Here is a 17,762-nt window from a genome sequence, read left to right on the forward strand (position 1 = left end):
AGGGGGAACCAGGGGAAGCATTTCATTGCAGGGCCCGGTGGATTGTTTGGGGATTGGCACATGGCTGCGCGAGCGCCGGCGAACCGTTCAGAGATCCGTGCCCTGAATTTAGAGGAGGACGCTGCCAGTGACGGCGGTGCTGCTCTCCTGCCTTCGGGCGGGGAGTTCAAGGTCAAAACGTTTTATGGGTCTGACAGCTTGTCGCGCTGGGCCTGGACGTGGAGCTGTGCCAGCTCTGTGAGCCTGGGGGGAACGCTCTCCCTGCTCCTGTCTTGTCCAGAGGTCGGTGAGACAGAGGTGGAGGCTGCATGGGGTCCATTGACATTCAGAGATGTTTCGTCCTTTGAGAAGCAAAGGCTGCAGCAGTCCTTTCAATGCAGCTTGTGTTGGGAGTCAATTGCTTCCCCTTCTCTATTACAAGGATGCCATTAATACCCAGTGCCACTGCAGGAGCTAGCAATTCTTCACTGCTAGAGCCAGCAGAGATGAATGATGGGCTGTTTTCCTCGCTCAGAAACAGAGTTCCTGGGCTCTGACACACAGTGGCAAGGGAATCACAAGAAAGCAGAGCAGAGAAAAGCTTTAAGAGAGACGCCAAGAGTGAGATATAATGGAAAAAACAGAGACTCATCTGATTTTTGTGTCGTAGCTTTAACTGGGATTAATCAGCCATTTATGGAAAGAAATTTACTGTGATCTTTGCTCAGATCCCATACATCATTATTACTTAATTATAGACATTTACCCAGGCACTGCCTGCTATCCGCTCCGATTTCTCGAGCATAAAATGCCGCTAATCTCAAAGCTATTATGTAAATTCTCCCAGCTGCGTGTCTGCAGGAAAACCAGCAAGCGGTGGTGCTAGGGAAACTGTGGGCGATTCGTGGAGGTCTTTTTGTCTTGGTCCTTTTGTCTCTTGTTTGAAGGTCTTCTTAAGGCAGCTTAGGTTTAGTGCACATGAATAGATGGCTTAGAGACTGGAGCAAAGGAACAATCCCATACTGGTAAAAGGGAAAGAATCTTTCTTTTTCTTAAATTTAACTCTATTAAATTAGATTTCTATGGTGTTTTGTAAATTGCCTCTGACTTTTACATTCACCTGATGAAAAAGACTGTTTTAACCTCTTTTTTTTTGAGATGTATATACTGCTTCCTCCCCCACTAAAGAGTGAAAATCAACTGATAACAGCTTCAGACACGACAGGTAATAGCTGATCCTGTGCTTCTGCTCGCATAATATTTTCCAGATGAGAGACTGAAAGTTTGCTTTGCTTAGAGGAAACCATTCATTCAGTCCGTAAGGAGGGCTTGGCCCCTACCCAGAAATGTGAGTGGATTCCTTGTTGTTAGTGTTGTTGTTTTCAAACAGTATCTAATCGCGTATTGAGGAGAGTGGAGGAAAAAGATGAGATTAAAAACCAAACCAATCATGTTAGTGTGGATGGTTTGCAAAAAGGTTATTTTGGGGAATAAAACATGGTAGTACTCATATGAGGCTAGGTGTGTAACATATGTAATATGGTGTTTCAGTTTGTTCAGATGCGTGAAGCATTTGCAGATTATCACAAGGAGTTCTGCATAGCTAACAATCCACCATGAAAAAATAGTGGAGAATGTGATTATATTGCAAAAGTCTTGCTTCCAAAAAAATTAAGTTCAGTCTAGAGTCTATAAACATTTACACATGCATTTAACTTCGTTAAATGGCAAACAGCTGTAACTTCCTTTACAGTTATCCGCTGTTCTCCCTCTTGAAAGAGCTTTTGATCTCTAGGGTGCATGGAGTTTAGGTCTTTCTTGGGTTTGGTGCTGACCAGTAGAAACGAGGAAATTCTCCCCTTAGATTAAAACAGCACGAGTGGAGCGCTTGGTATTCCAAACATAAACTTGTATGTGAGCTTTATTTAACAGCAAGTCCCATTGCATCTATAGAAATGATCTCCAGTAGTAAGTGAACATAAAACATACAAAGCAATTGAAGAAAGAGTAGAAGAATCATGGAGGGGTGGGAGGCCAAATCATCTCCCTGTACAACTTTATAAGATCTTTAGATGTGTAGATACAGCGGAGGGTTTTTCTATGATGAATGTTGACTCAAATTGCTAGTGTGCCACACGCCAACAATTCCTGAGCTGATACTCACCCTGATGAGATTCCCTACCTTCAGGGTGTTTTAAATGTTGGCCTGTTTTAGCATGAACCTCTCCGCAACCTTGCATTGCTTGCCTGCAGAATCAGGGATGGGATCAACTACCACTCAAACCAAGACCCATCAAATCTCCAAATCACCTTCTGCAACATTTTCTTAACCCAGCTGTCAGATGAGACACGAGACTAGTGTGATTGATCCTCTTGACTTCAGCCTTCAGTCTAGCAGGAATGTCATTGAGAAGATCAGCTGCTATCACTGTTGGCTTCTGCTGATGCTCTGAACCAAGCAAAATGACTTGTCTTTCTTGCTGCTTCTAGTTCTGAGCTGACTGACACAAGACGCAGTCCATTTAAAGCAAGTCTCAGCATATGTAGTGTTAAGTATGTTCTTAAATCAGCACTTTTGCCAAGGAAACAATGCCTGGAACCAAGGTCTCAATCACAAACACATAGTGTTTCAAATTTTTTGTATGCTGTTTAAAAATATATCTTTCAAACACTTCCTTTTCAACTGGAAAACAGTACCACTCAGCTTCCCATGATACAGCTTAGCCTATTCAATGTGATTTAATTACTTCTGTATGTTTTTGTGAGATACAAGCATAACACAAGAATAGGCCACAATGGGAAATAGGTATGAATTATGGCATTTACCTTTTAAAAGGGATCTTGGAGCAGCCCTATGGGATCACTCCAACAGCCAGTTGATGTTCTGGAGTTAACCTCTCTGCTTCAGTGAAAATGCCCTTCTTGTGTTCTTCTACAAAGAAAAATCCAACATCTAAAGCATTACTTTTCCATCAGATCCTTGTTCTTTGGTATTGCCTAGCTACCAAAGTCAGTGCAATTCTGATATGACTGTTCTCTACATATTTTTTTTTATCTATGGTTCTATCATCCTCATTTCTGAGGAAAAACACCTGTGTATCACGTAGGACCAAGCAGGACCATTACTCTAATTTCTCTCTTGTGCCCTTTACCCCTAAGCGTTGTTTGGGCTCACCTTTGTTGTTGCTTTGCATTTCCAGTTCTGGACTTTGCAGAGGGCTCTGTGAAAAAGCTGTGGGTAAAATCCTGTCTCACAGCAGCAGAGTTTCTATTTTATGAGGGCCTTGACCACTCGGAGTGGCCATTTTTGGGCAATGGCTTTACATATTCATCTTGTGCATGTGGTTCAGTCAAGCCTTCCTGACATATTTATCATGATGCCATTGAATGTTGTCTCCAAAAGTAAATCTCAACATCATCCAAGGAATACACCATCTTTTCTCCAAGAGAATGGTCTATATGTGAGGCTGTGTTTCCTCACATGTGGAATAAGAAAAAGCAGTATTTCCGAACTGCTGTGGAGTATGAACTGAGAGTGACTTCAAATGGAGGGCTGGGAGTTAAGCCGTCAATGAAAAGTAGTTTCACCAGAGAAGCTTTGACTTTCCATCTGTTCCTTGGATTTAGATTTCTAGTGTTTCATTGTGTTCATGCTATTATGCAGCACTATGTCTGGCATAGGTATTAAAATGTCTGGGTGTGCAGGTTCCATGACCATACTGCTGGCTTCATCTTTCATGGGCTGTAATACTTGGTTTGCTGTATTTTTGTTGTTACCACTGTAATTGTATTGTGAGGGCTCTTACTCCAGCTCTGGCTTGTTAAATAAATAGAACATATCCTTGTGTCTCATGCCTCCGCGTCTGGAAGGGATTTAAACCTCTTCTTTTGTCTGCGTGTTTTGGCTGAGCTAAGATTTTTCTCTTGAAAGGTCCTGCAAGTTTCAGGGTATGTGTGTATTATACAGGGTTTGCTTTCATTAAGTTGTGAGTTATTACAGCTTTGTTTGTGCTTGGAGTGTTGAGAATCACAGAGGCCGCTTCCTTTTAAACATCGAAGAGTACAAATAGCCAAGGAATATGTGTCTTGATTGATGTAGCTGGTGCTGCAGCTCACATGTGGTGTAACTCTACGTTGTTGTGTTTCCTAAACAGTGGGCTTCATAGACTGTATAATCTCGTGGTGGTACCTGGTAAAAGGTCATGGAGCAGTAAAAAGAAAGAGAGCCACTCGAACACTGCAAAATAATAAAGAATTTTTTTCTAAATCCTCACCTGCTGTCATTGTTCAGCCATAGTCTGGCCTGCTTATTTTCTACCGCTCACCTGGAAATCACCTGAAAAGGTGTTTTATTTATGTGTATATATTGGAAGGATTCATTCTTCACATAAATGCTGATATTCAACATAAACAAGGCAATTTTTCTGTGGAACCTTCTTTTAGAAGGTACATTCCAGCTCCTCGAACTTGTCCCTCCAGCCTCAGCCAGAGGAAGCAGAAACATGACCTTTCTTCATAAAGTGGGAAAAATCAGCTAGTCCATCTCCTGTCTAAACAATATTTAAACTCTTTCCAGTAATATTAGTCTAAACTCATTTTAACACCCTCATGAGATGAAGCTTAAACAGCATCCTTAGTCAATTTATGTTAGGGCTTGGTCAATCTAACTTTATTGTTTTTTCCCATTGCCTAGCCTACATTTTCCTTGACTGGATATAACTACTTTTCCTACATGTAAGAGGCTTTTCTATGGTAGACAATGACTGTGTTGAAACCTTTTTATTTTATTTTCTGCCATCTTTTCTATGCAGCATTTCTTGCAGCCTTTTCAACAGGCTGTGCTTTACAGACGTTGCAGAGTTGTCCTCTGGGCTCTCGCTAGTTGGCTGACATCTTCCTCAAAGCATTGTGCTCAAAAATGGACACAATGCTTCATCTGAGCCCTTATCAGGGCAGAGTGGGTTTAGGGGATTATTTCATGCGTCCTGCCTTTGGCAGTCCTTTTGAACATCTCCTGAGGATGTCCATCCCCCAGCAGTGAAGCACCACTGACTCATGTTCAGCTGTGGTTCAGGACAATCTCCAGCTCCTGTCTACACAACTGATCTCCAGCCAGTCACTCCCTATCTGCTGTTCACACAGTTGATTGTTTTTTATCCATCTCTGATACTTTTACTGTTTGTTTACATTGTCTTGTCTTCTACTTCTTTCAGACAGTCGTTGTGCTCGTAGAGATCTTCTAAAATTCGAGTATTTTCTTACAAACTGATTCAGTTACAGTCTGATATAATCTGCAAATGTAACTGAAATGCCTTCTTCCACTTGTTAACGCACACGATAATGCCAAACGTTGCCAATCCCCACACAGACTCTTCTGTAGCTGATTGTGTGCAGGTTTGTCTGTGAGCTGTAAAGTCTTTGTAATACTTGGAATGAAAGATACACTTATGCATACTACTGAGTTTGCATAATAAATTTATGTTTACTTTATCAATATAATTTATTTACCAAACTGATCCTTCTCCAAAAGATCCACATATGTTTTTTCTTTCCCTTAATTGATTTTTCTTTCCCTGCCCTGATGTGAAGCTGCATTTTTTTTTCCTTTCTAAGTTTCGTAGTACTGTGAAGACAATGGAGACTTTTTTTTCCTTAGCTTTTTGGGCTGAGCGAACTATGGAGATGGAGGAAAGCTTCCAGTCTCTTAAAATGAGGAGGAACTGCACAGGCTGCAGATAGATCATTCTTCAATAGAGGAAATACTCTATGCTAGAATAGATGATTACTTATTGTGTTTCACTGCTTCCCAAGCTCCCAGCTTGGACTGTAAAGCCAGTAGCTCCTTTTCTTCCCCAGCCCCTGCTTCATAGGTGAACTAGGACCTTACGGGACTCACCTCATGGAGCCTATGCTCAGGAAAACAGAAGCCACCAGAGGTTTCTGAAGCACAGCTGCACGAATAACCCCATCTGCACACAAATACATGCAGAGACAGGTCAAGGCTTCTCAGCACCACAGGCAAAAATGAACTTTCCTGACCCAAAGCTGTGAAGCGGGGGGGCTAGCAGAGGCAAGGGGGGGAGTGGGAGAAGGGACCACGCTGGAGCAGGAACGGAGCGCTCTGCTCCACAGAGGCAAGCCTGCTACTTCCACAGCCGCGGAGGCCAGGCTGGCTGCAGCTCGGTGAGCTTCCCTTACCTCTGACACTGCCCTCTGCACCTCATGCTTGGCTCTTCCCTTGGTGGCAGCAGCCAGCCTGCGACATTGGCCTTGACCACAGTGGGGATGCAAGTATTTTGTTTACACATGGCAGTCTTCTGCACTAAGCTCCATTCACTTGTACCCCAAAGTTAGTCCTGAGCATGCCTGGAGGACCTGGCATGAAAGGCATCATTCCTCAAATCCATATTTAAGATGAAGTTGCTGGAGACTTTATAACATTTTGCCTGGTTATGGTTTAGAGGCTAGTCGGTATTACTGAGCACTTTCTTATTACCTGAGGTTTACATTTCCACATTTGTGTTGTTTTGCTGAATGTATCTCTTGTCATAGTGATCTGCACTGTTAAAAGAGTATTCACTTTATTTGGATTACCATGGGTTATATTGGCTTAGCTGAAATAAGCTTCTCTGGATTTGGCCATAAGCACTTACACAAAGATATTTTTGATGTGATTAATCCTGTGGGCAACTTCTGTGCAAACACATGGACTATCAAAGGCACGGCTGATGGCATTCACTACTCCTGCAGGGCCATGAGAATGGAAAAATTTAGTGAGGGAAACTGCTTATTCTTCTTGTAGAATATCTGATCTGTTTCAGGTAGGAAGAGCTCCAGTGGTCAGTATGGGTGTTACTGTTCTGTTTGTACCACAAGGTCTTAGCACATACTGAAATTTCAACAAAAGTACCAATAATTTTGGGGTATAATTTAATTCTTACTGCGAGAAAAGGGCCAGGCTATAGTCATGTTCCTATTATCTAAAAGTTGCAGTAATAATATGCCATCATGGATTAAATGATGGTTTGGACTGAAGATTAGGATCATTACCTTTTATTAAATGGCGAACCAGACTAAGAAAGGACAGTCTGAAAAACTTTATGAAAAAAGTTTCTACCTTACAAGAAGCCATGCATCATAGTAGGATAGTGACTGGGGAAATACATAGCAAGATGTATGCTTTTGGAGAGCTTTCTTGATAGCTTCAGTGATTTCCCTCTCAGACAGAATATGCCCTAACGATGAAGCTGAAATCTGTTCTCAGCAGAATTACTACAGATTTCACATGTGTGAGAGAGAGTAGTTTGGAGCCAGCCTTTTTAAGGCAATGGACAACTTCCATTATTTCTTGTGGAGATTATGTGGCCTTATCGTCAAACATGTAACTGAAAACACTCTAGAGATGAGAAAAGTGAAGTGCATATTAATATGGATCTGCAGTCATTTAGCAATCTCCCAAGGACTAGCAGTTATCAGCAGACAGAAGTTTGGAAATGTCTTAATCTGTTTACTGGATTGCATACTTGTACCATTGCATTGTGTTGTTTCATCTGCTGTATGATGTCTTTTTTCTCCAACTATCTCTAATCTTCCGGTTGCTTGAGCTCTAGGAAGATCTATCTTCAGATCTCGTTTCTGCAAAAGTGACTAATACAGATGCTAAATAGACAAATGACATATCAATTTGGAATTTCCAAAGATACTTCACTTCGGCAAAGGTGTTTTTGCCTGTCAGTGAAAACAGTTCAGTATTTTAAAATACATTTAACTTCACTGAGGGGAAAAAAAGGTGTTTTTTTTTTTCTTTTGACTTTTGCTCCCTGACTGAAGTCTCCTGATGAAATGGGTCTGTAATGGCATAAGAGTGTAAATCCTCTTGTGGAATAAGAAGACAGGGAAAAAGAGAAGGCATAAATCATCACTTTTCATAATGCCTCTCCAGGACTGTGCTGGGATCTAGGCTCTTCAGTGTGCTTGTAAACGGTATGAAAAAGAAACAAGAAGTGACATAATTAAATTTGCTTATATGCAAATTGCTCAGGGTAGCCAACTCTAAAGCTATTTGCAAAGATTTTTTGAGAAATCTTGGAGATTGACCAGTAGGTAACCTGATGAAATTCATCCCATAGCAAAATCCCTCACTGTGCAGACACTAAAGGCAGATTCTTAATTTAGTTACTGTCACACAGGAAAAAAAAAACGCTTAGTCAATTATTTTGGGAAGTTCTCTAAAAATTGAACTCATTGCTGCAGAATGTTATGGAAGCCAGATGTGGAAATGAATTCTCTAAGGGCTGAGATATATCCATGGGACATATACAATTTAAAGTCTATTTAAGACTACTGCACCTACGCAACTAGTATCTCAGTCCCTAAAATGCTGGTTGCTGGAGACAACCGAGGATATACCAGAAAGATGATACTCACAGACCGATAAGGTTTTTTTTTATGTATTGCTGTTCTTCACATTTCTCGTATGCCTGTGCTCCTGAGACACACATAACCCACTATCCTGACAAGATGGCTTCTCTAGACAGAGAATGGCCATTTTCTGCTTTTATGGGCATTATCTGGGATATTCTTTGGTCACATGTTCCCATGGTGCAGTGTCTCTGCCATGCAGTTGCAGCCCCAGCTGGAAGAGGTCTAGCAGGGAGCATGTTGTGCAATCCCAGTTTGGGTTTGCCTCAGTTTCAAACCCACTTCAATGAGAATCATCGTTAAATAGACAAATTCTAAAATTACTTTAAAAGCCATCTGAGATAATATATAAATGTCTTGCTTTGTCTTCCTTTCCAGCCGAATTATGTAGTTACAATCTTGGGAAACAGAAGCCGGTGCAAATTCAAGCCCTACTGATTTTGGACAGTTTCTTTTTTTTTCTGTTGGTGATAATCAAGAAAATTCTGGATTTACTGTCTGGGTAAACACTATAACCTTTGAGATACTTTGAATAGCTTCTGTTTGCAGTGTGTTTGAAACAGAGTGGGATTAGCTGTAGCATATAAATGTGAACAAAACGGAATGCCTTCCAACCTAAAAATTAACGGTATATTTAACGACAAAACTGCTGAATTGCTTAATATAGAAACAATATTTCTTCAGTTATGGGTAATCATACATTTTTACCTGCCAAATATAATAAGATGTATTATAACATGACTGAGAACTAGCACATTATTTTTAAAAAAAAAATAATTATCTTCACAAAATCTGTTTTTCTCCCATTCTTCTCCACTTTTATTCTTTCCCCCCCATTAGTGGCACTTGGGAAAAGTGAGGAAAAGGCAAAACGATAATCCAGAAACTTAGGAAAGCTGAGTATTGGCAACATTTTCAAAAGAAAGGAAGGAAGAAAGAAAGAAAGAAAGAAAGAAAGAAAAAGAAAGAAAGAAAGAAAGAGAAAGAAAAAGAAAGAAAAAGAAAGAAAGAAAGAAAGAAGCAACAAAATTCTGGCACAGCATTGGTTCTTATTAATGGCTGTTTTGTTGAGAAACTATTGTTCACCTCTAAAAAGGAAATAGTTAAACAAACTGCAGATGGTTCAGTCTTAACATCCTCACTTAGTTCCAACTGTGCCTTGGAGAATTGCAAATGAAGTGACTGTTTACACAGGCTTTTCCCTCCTGCAAAGAAACAGCACCAGCACAAGTCATGGCAGCGTTTCCCAACTCTCCCGCACACAGGACTCTTTGGAGAGCAGTTTTAGGTGGATTGGGAGCCTGAGACTGGAAAAGGACAGAGTTAGCAGGCTATGGGGCTGTCCCTCATTTCACTTTGCCCTGCTAAACTCAAGTTACTAGAAATCCAGCTTGGTGTATGGTCGTGGGTATATGTGCCATTTTCCTCTGGGAAATGCTCCTTCTTTGGAGGAGAACTGGTGGCATAGGTAAACCCCGTGATAGGTCTTCCACTTGTTGATTGATTTAGGAAAAAAACCAAAATCTCTGTAGAGGAAACGGAATACAAGTCTTCCTCACTTTAAAGGGGAAAAAAAATAATCCCTTGACTTTTACTTAAGACTTAGTCAAGAAAACTTTCTATGGACAAAACATGAAGGACAATATCAGAAACATGACGTTTCTGCCTTCTTGCACAAGTGGCACTAAAGCCTTAGATGAGGGGTTGGGTGGCAGTGAGCAGTCAGCAATGTCTGTGTAGGCATACAGATCCTGTTTTCCTGCTCTGGGACTAAGATGACAGTGGGATTACGGGATTGTTCTCAGGAGGCAGGTGTTGAGGAGAGACTGGGAAGTGTTGACTCCTCCCCTCTAATCCCTTTGTAGTGCTCCAACACAAAACCCCATGTGTTTTCAACCTCTCCCATGAGGAAAGTGCCAGGAAATTTCCCAGATGGACTTCTGTATTGGGTTAGGGTTTTATCTTTACAGCGGTTTAAAATAATGAACTCTTTTTAGAAGTAATCATTTCTTAAAAAAACACTAATAAAAGCTTTTTAAAAAATGCTTCAGTATATAGTTGTAGATCTTTCAGGTAAGATGAAATGCAGGAGTTTTTTTTTATGAGGACTGTGTTCTGAAATTAATTCCCATTAGTGTATGTAAGAATGACCTTTAGCTTTGGTTTTCATCCAATAGCTTGTGAAGATACAGCTGCTTTTGGTCATTTTTATGAGTGAAAATCTAAATAATGTTTTACATCTATTAGACTAAATAGAAAAGAAATTTGGAAGCAATTCAGGGATGCCAAAAAAATAGAAGGATGTATGCAGGAATGTAAATTATATGCAGAGATGCTATGGTTGTAAGAATAAGTGAGAACAGCTGTTAAAGTACTGGGAAACGAGTGCTGCTCTTTATTTGCCATTGAAGACTTAGGCCAGGTTTCGCTGGGTGTGAGTGTACCACTTGGAGGGAATCTAAGCTGATGAGTCCACAATGGTGACACAGAGCTATGTGGTGCCACTGGTGGGTCCTGGGGTAGAACCATCAGATGTGTAGCATGCTATGCCTGGACAACCAACTGGCAGGGCTTATGACTGAGGGGACAGCACTGTGCAAAAGTTCTGCTCCCATCTGGGGCTTGAGCTGGTGTCCTTCCACCTCATGTCAGAGATATGTGGGTCCCAAATAGTGAGTATGGTGGATCAGTACATGAGGGGAGGAGAAACCTTCTTCTGATCCATGCAGGAGCACTGAGGGCAATTGGTTCTTTAGGATCTAGGATCCCCAGGGGCTGTGTTGTCAGCCTTGCCCAACTTCTCCTGATGGGCATAGTGGATAAGAGAGGGCTTCTGCCCAGGGCTGAGGGATCTTTGTGTTGGCTGTCATCTGTCACCAACCACATGTTGATGCCACATAAGCATATTGCAGTGTTTTTTGGCCTCACCTCCTCCTGAGCCCAAGCATGTACACTTGATCTGGAGCTGTGGTGGTCCTGGGTAAGGCAGGAGCTCATGGCAGTGTCTTGTCCATGTGAGACAGACTCGTGAGTGGTTTCCATCCATTCAGTGAGTACATGGACTTCTTACAATACTCTCTTAGAAAGAAAACAAATGCAAAATAAAGTAGTCTAAACCCTTCTTAAGTCTAGCTTCTGTTCTGTAACAACTTTTCCTAGGAGGCATTATGGGTTTTTTAATTGATTTATCCAGTTTTTAGCCTTTAGTAGAATTATTTGGGAGGGATGGTATTAAGGATGCTCATTTATGAATTCACATTTCATTGGATTAACTTTCTTTTATTTTAATGGACAAAAAAAAAAATCCTACTTGAAGACCGCAAGTTGAAAACGTATATTGTTTCTGCCAAAAATCTGTCTTGACTGCTTTGCCTATGGCAAACTATGAAGTATAAAACACTTTACAATGAACTGAGACTTCCAAGAGAATAGTATAAGAAGAGCCCCTGTTTTTCACCCATCCTTCCTTGCAGCTTTGCTGCTACAAAAGGGTCTTTACTTCACTGTTAACAGGGGAACTGGAGAACTGTGACTCTGACAAAAAGGGTCAGAACGTCCGGCTCTGTTTTTCTGAAAAAAATAGATAAATTAAATTTATTTTTTATTACTTGTTTATTGCTGATGTTGATTAACCATCAATACTTGGGAGGGAAGGAGCAGAGAGCTCACTGCTCATTTAATTGGACATTAGCACATCAACTGAACACAGTTCTAGCACTACAATCCCATACCTGATGCATGAAGGAATGCTAGACTAAAGGTCTATTTCCTCCTTTTCAAGCACATGCACTATTCCCAGTAACCCAATTACACGGCTTTCTTCACACTTTATCCATAAAATGCTACTAACACATCAAAAACAAGTGAATCCTTACATCCTGCTGTTTTATAGCTTATAAAGCCAACTTCATCCGTTTTACCCAAAGGAGTGTGCAGCCAAAACAAGACAAAGCCAATGAAAAAAAAAAAAGAAGTATGTATGTGTGTCTGGCTCTGTATATGAATTATGACTATTCAAGGGAAAAAAAAAATGGAATGATTGCCAAAAAGCCAAGTGTGTAAAGGGACAGCTGGAGTCTTATGCTGGAGTTTACAATGCATTACTGTTCAATAAAAAAAGGAGTCCTTTACAACAGCAGCTCACGCATCACATGATACATAAGCTACCTCTGAATACAGAGCACCTTCTTCAAAGGAAATGTCATTTTCTATTGAATTTGCTATTAAAGGAACAGTAGGTGATCTAGCTAGAGACGTGTCATGGTGTGGAAAAGATCTGATCCCAGTGCTTATAATGGTTTGGTGGTGGACCTGCTAGCTGCAATGATCCCTTCGTTCCCATCACACTGCTCACATCTCAGCACTGAACTGTTTTCTCTTTTCAAGGGTAACAGGCTTCAAAACTCAGGCCAACGTTTTCAGATTTGGCAAGAGCAAGTAGCTGTTTCGGTGCTCACAATGAGAGAGGAGAGAGGAAGGAAGAAAAGGTGGCAGGCAAGTTGAATCTTTGTCCAGAGGAAAGCTGGCACTGGTCATGTGCAAATTGCCTGAGCACTCTGAATTTTCAGAGAAAATGTTTGATGCCTAACCAGTTGGGTTTTTTTCCAATAAAGTTCTGTTGGATGGTTTATAAGGTATCCTTGCTTTGCTTATTTCCGTCTGCAAAAATTGTAGTTATGAGTGTAAATACTCCGCGCTTCTTCCTTGCAACTGCTTGTCCAAACATGGGGACATCAAGAGGTATCCTGGAATAGGATGAGAAAGAGTGGGATATTGGCAAGTAAGAGAAGAAGGTTTAAAATAAAAACATGTAAGGAAGAGGGACAGTCAGGATACAAACTGTTACAGGATGATAAAGCCTACTGGAAGGACAGGTTCTAGGTGTTCAGAAAAGCGTGAGGTTATGGGAAGAGCAACAAAAAGTGGTGTTTGTTTGGTCTGACCATTATGGCTTAACCATGAGGAAAGATCTCTTCCTCTCCATGTGGCGAGGACAAACAATTCCTGCAGACATCCAATAAAGCTTGTGTTGCTCACCTGTCCACATTGCTATCTCCCTCTTTTGGTTCCAGATTTCATCCTTTCTGCAGGCACAGATGGATGTTGCCTGAGAGCTGTCACTCACCTGAGCTGCCTCCTTAAGCTTGGTATTTCTTTACTTTTCTGCTGACTTCAATGATGCCCTGTTTGAGTTCAATGCAAAGCAAAACCATGGATTCAATGTTAACCTGCGTACTGTTTCTAGTGACAACAGTATTTATGTTGTCGCTGTACTCTATTTTATCATTGCTGTGTATCCTCAGATACTTTAATGACTCATTCTCACTAAATCCTAGGATTTTGTAATGCTGAGCATGAAGAGTTAAAGCTTGTGATATTAAAAGCTTTCATTACTTTCTTGTATTATTCATGATATTTAATTTTCTTCCAATAGTTTAATGAGTCCTTGAATAATGTGATTATAAGTAGTGCTCATCTTTTGTACTTGAAAAAAGTACCAAACGGTGGAGAAACTACAAATATGTGGATTGTGGATTCTGAATTGAGGAATATAAAATCTCCTATATGATAAATGTCACAGAAAAACATGATGGAGGAGCCTAGATGCAAAATGCAATGGCTTCCTGATACCATCCAGACAGCTGAGAACTACTAATTTTGCTGTGTTTCTGAGCAGTGCACAGGATCTGGCTAAAAATGTTGCTGTGGAACAGCCATGTTTAATAGTAATAAAATTCATTGGGTTATGTTGGTTTGTTGGGTTTTTTCCCAAAGGAAAACACAGCAGTGTTAACTAAAATAAAAGAAGTTTAATTAAAATCAGGAAACTTCTTGAAAAGAAATGGAAATTAACAGCCAAAAGAGAAACAAAAAAAACCACTTGCAGGTGGCATGGGGATTTTTTAAAGAGGCCCAGTGTAACACATAACTGCCTGTCAACAAATGAAACAACTTTGAAAGGAAACTTGAAGGAAAAAGCCAATTCAATAGTGGTGTAAATGAGGCTGCTTGGTAAAGGAGGCTATCAGAAGTAAAAAGAAACTGTCGTTAAGGAGCAGAGGCTGTGCGCAAACAGGAAAACCAGAAAGGATTATAAGCAAGGGAAGTTAACTGGAAACTTTGATTAAAAAAAAAAATAACAAAAGGTCTTGAGGAAGACGTTTAAAGGCAAAAAAAATTAATAATAACCTATTTTTATAAACACATACATCTTCCAAATTGTCCACAAGGCCAATGGAAGGTGAAAGGATAATGGAAGCACTTGGTGAAGATAAGGACTGGCACAAAATTAGATTAAATTTTTGTATCAGTGCTCACAGAGGAAAAGCTTAGAGAGTTTCTCATAGCAGGTGAGTCATAGCAGCTCTCCTCAGTTGTCATTTTGTGATAGACTTGAGTGGATCAAAATCCACTGCTTCCAAAAGGGGTCTCGACGCCTCACTGACCCTGGCCATGCCATTCCGCTCCCTCCCTTGTGCCAGGACTAGCATCCTTGCAGCGATACGGGCAGACAGATCAAGAAGCTAATCCCATTAATTATCAGGCATTTGGTTTAAGACAAAAGAAATAAAGTGGGTTTTGGTTTTTTGTTTTTTTTTTCATGTAGTGCATAGTTAAATGGTGCTATGGGATGCTGTGAGGATATGAAGGCCAATCAGGCTGCAAAGGTAGCCGGTAAATTTGCAAAAAGGCTTACCCATGGAGAATAACGTTTCTAATCAAGGAATAATCACATCAATAAACTTCAATGTGGCAGGAAGGTATAAGCAAGAAGGGCTTGCTCTGATCTTATGCCCTTTCTGAAGTATTTCCTATTGGTCTCTGTCTGAGTAGCAGGCTAGATGGACTTCTGCCCCGAAGACATGCCGTTCTACTGTTTATGACACCAGAAGGAAACTAGCAGGAGCCAAAGGGCTCCTCTCTTAAAATTTTACGGTTTTAGGCCTTTCTCAGGAGAGGTGGAGATGTAGCGCTTTCTCTGATATAATGTGTTTGAATGCATCTCATATGCAGAATAAGTGTGGTGCTGATTATGGAGGTCAGTTGATTTTTCTAGTATAGGTAGATTACAATACAATAACATGTTTTGATAGCATTTTTATGGAATAGAGGAGAAAGAAACAAGTTTTTCTTTTTTAATCCACTCTTCAGTTCCAGTGTAAAAATAAATTAAAACACATGTACCCTTTACTCTGTGCAAGAAGACAGAGGGTATCATTGCCCTCCTAGGGACTACAATTAACAAGACCTGTCCTTTTTTCCCTGCAAAATAAATCTTTTGATCCATGCTGAGACTAAACAAAGATTTCTCTGTTTACTTTTGGAAGCACTAAGCATCAAGACACAAACACTAGAGGATAATCTATTAAAGAATCTTTCTTTGTGTTGAAGTCTAGCCTTTGTAGAAGACTCTGTCAAGAAATCTTACTAAAATATTGATATATTATCTTAGTTTCCTCACAGCGGAAGTGCATTTGTAAATGTTCATTGGTGCTTAATTTTCTTTAAAACAAAAGAGAATGAAAGGAGTAAGAAGTGTGCATCTGGAAGTATTTTGTTTTTATCACCAGTCCCCCTGACAGTTAGGGACATGGAATTTCTGCATGTCTTGTGCTTGGTTACTTCATCTTGCAAAAGCTTTGTTACAGGGTACAAACACCCCAAGTTTAGGTAATTTTTTTCATGACTCACAGCTTCCACAACCAATGAAAACTTGCTGTTAAGCTAAAAAATTAAGCTTGCCCCATGCTTCCAGGCCTGAGGCTGCAGAAGGTGTCAGCTGTAACCACCATGCTAAGCAGTTACATAGAAAGGAGGACACAATTGATTTCAACTACTGGATCTCTGCAAGAGGCTGGGACTTATTAGAGGGCAGAAGAATGAAAGCAGATGGGAGATTTAAACTGCATCAAGTGATTTAAAGATGCATGGATGAGCCTTTTATTACGTGGGATGATTGATGATGCACCAGCAACTAATGCTGACCACACTTGTGAGAATTAATTTGGAGACCCAATTAGAGCTAAACTGTTACTTAGTCCCAGGCTGTGAAAGAAAATCTAGCCGTTTGTCCAGGGGCATTTGAAGGTTTCAGATAGTTATCCCAAGAAAGAAACAAGGCTATGCCTGGCTTCGCCGTGTTGTTTTTAGCGTGTCTGCCTCTCATTTGGTCTTACATGTTTACTTTTCTTCCTATTTAATGTAAACTGCACCACCTGCTTCAGCATGAGGGTCAGCATGCAAGGCTCAGTAAGAACCTATATCAACGTCAACTGCAACTTTAATACTCAACCCATTTTACGGATATTATCTGCCTGGACTATTATCTGCCTCCAGACAGACAAGATAGCTGTGTGTTGATGCTGTGTGCTCCTGCTTATTGTCAGCAGTCTTGGCAAATATGTTTTATTTCCCTCTGAGCTTGCACCAACAAGCCAGAAGGTGCTGGCAGTGTCTGCGCTCAGGTCTTGCATTCGTATCTGCATCAACTCCTAGGGGCGAGGAATTTACTGCATGTAAATGACTGGTTTTCGTTCACGCTCTGTGCTTGCGTCAAAGACCTAGCGGTCTGCTAATGAAAGTACTGGACTTTTTCTCTGATTGCTAAGTCAGCGTGTTGAGCTGAGGTTTTGAAATCCTATGAAATCGTGGTTAAAACTGTCATCCAGTGAATCTGACACTGATGTCTTCAAAGGTTGCTCCAAGCACTTTGGTCTGAATTTTCCTTCTGCTTTGCCTCTGAAAAGTCGTAACTATTTACCACAGTAAGTGGGTGATGCCTAGGGATACGTTTTTGGACACCAGATCCTGATCAACGGCTCCCAGAAAGTGCTCTTGAGCTTTTGTGAGGCATCAGCTACCCAGAGGTCACTTCCTCCTCCTCTTATGACGACAGTTTGGGTTTGCAATTTTGACAGTGTTGATCTCCTTGAGGATGCTCCCAGCTAAGGCTGTCTTAGTTCGTGATTCAGTCTCAAATTTGTTCCAAATGTGTGACAGCCAAATGACAGTGATGTTTAATTTGTTGTTGTGCTTGTTCTAAGGGCTGTGGCTGGAGAAGCCATCCTGTACATGTGCCTCTGCAATACTTCAGAGACCAAACCTCCCAGTCATCCCAAAACCATGGAGTTCCTGCCATCTCCAGAGACTTATGTTCAAAATCTCCTTGAAAGTGAGTTAAGAGTTTTGGAGATGCATATTGTCCTGAGTCAGAAAAACAAATGCATGGAGGATGCAGAGCACAGCATCATGTGGAGATAAACTTCTCTGAACACCTATTTGGACAGACCATAATTAATGTTGGTTGACCTATGTCAATCAACCGCCTTTGCATCCAGGCATCCAGTTCTTCCACTTCAATC

This window comes from Chlamydotis macqueenii, chromosome Z (assembly GCF_036417535.1).
Source record: "Chlamydotis macqueenii isolate bChlMac1 chromosome Z, bChlMac1.mat, whole genome shotgun sequence".
Classification (NCBI taxonomy): Eukaryota; Metazoa; Chordata; class Aves; order Otidiformes; family Otididae; genus Chlamydotis; species Chlamydotis macqueenii.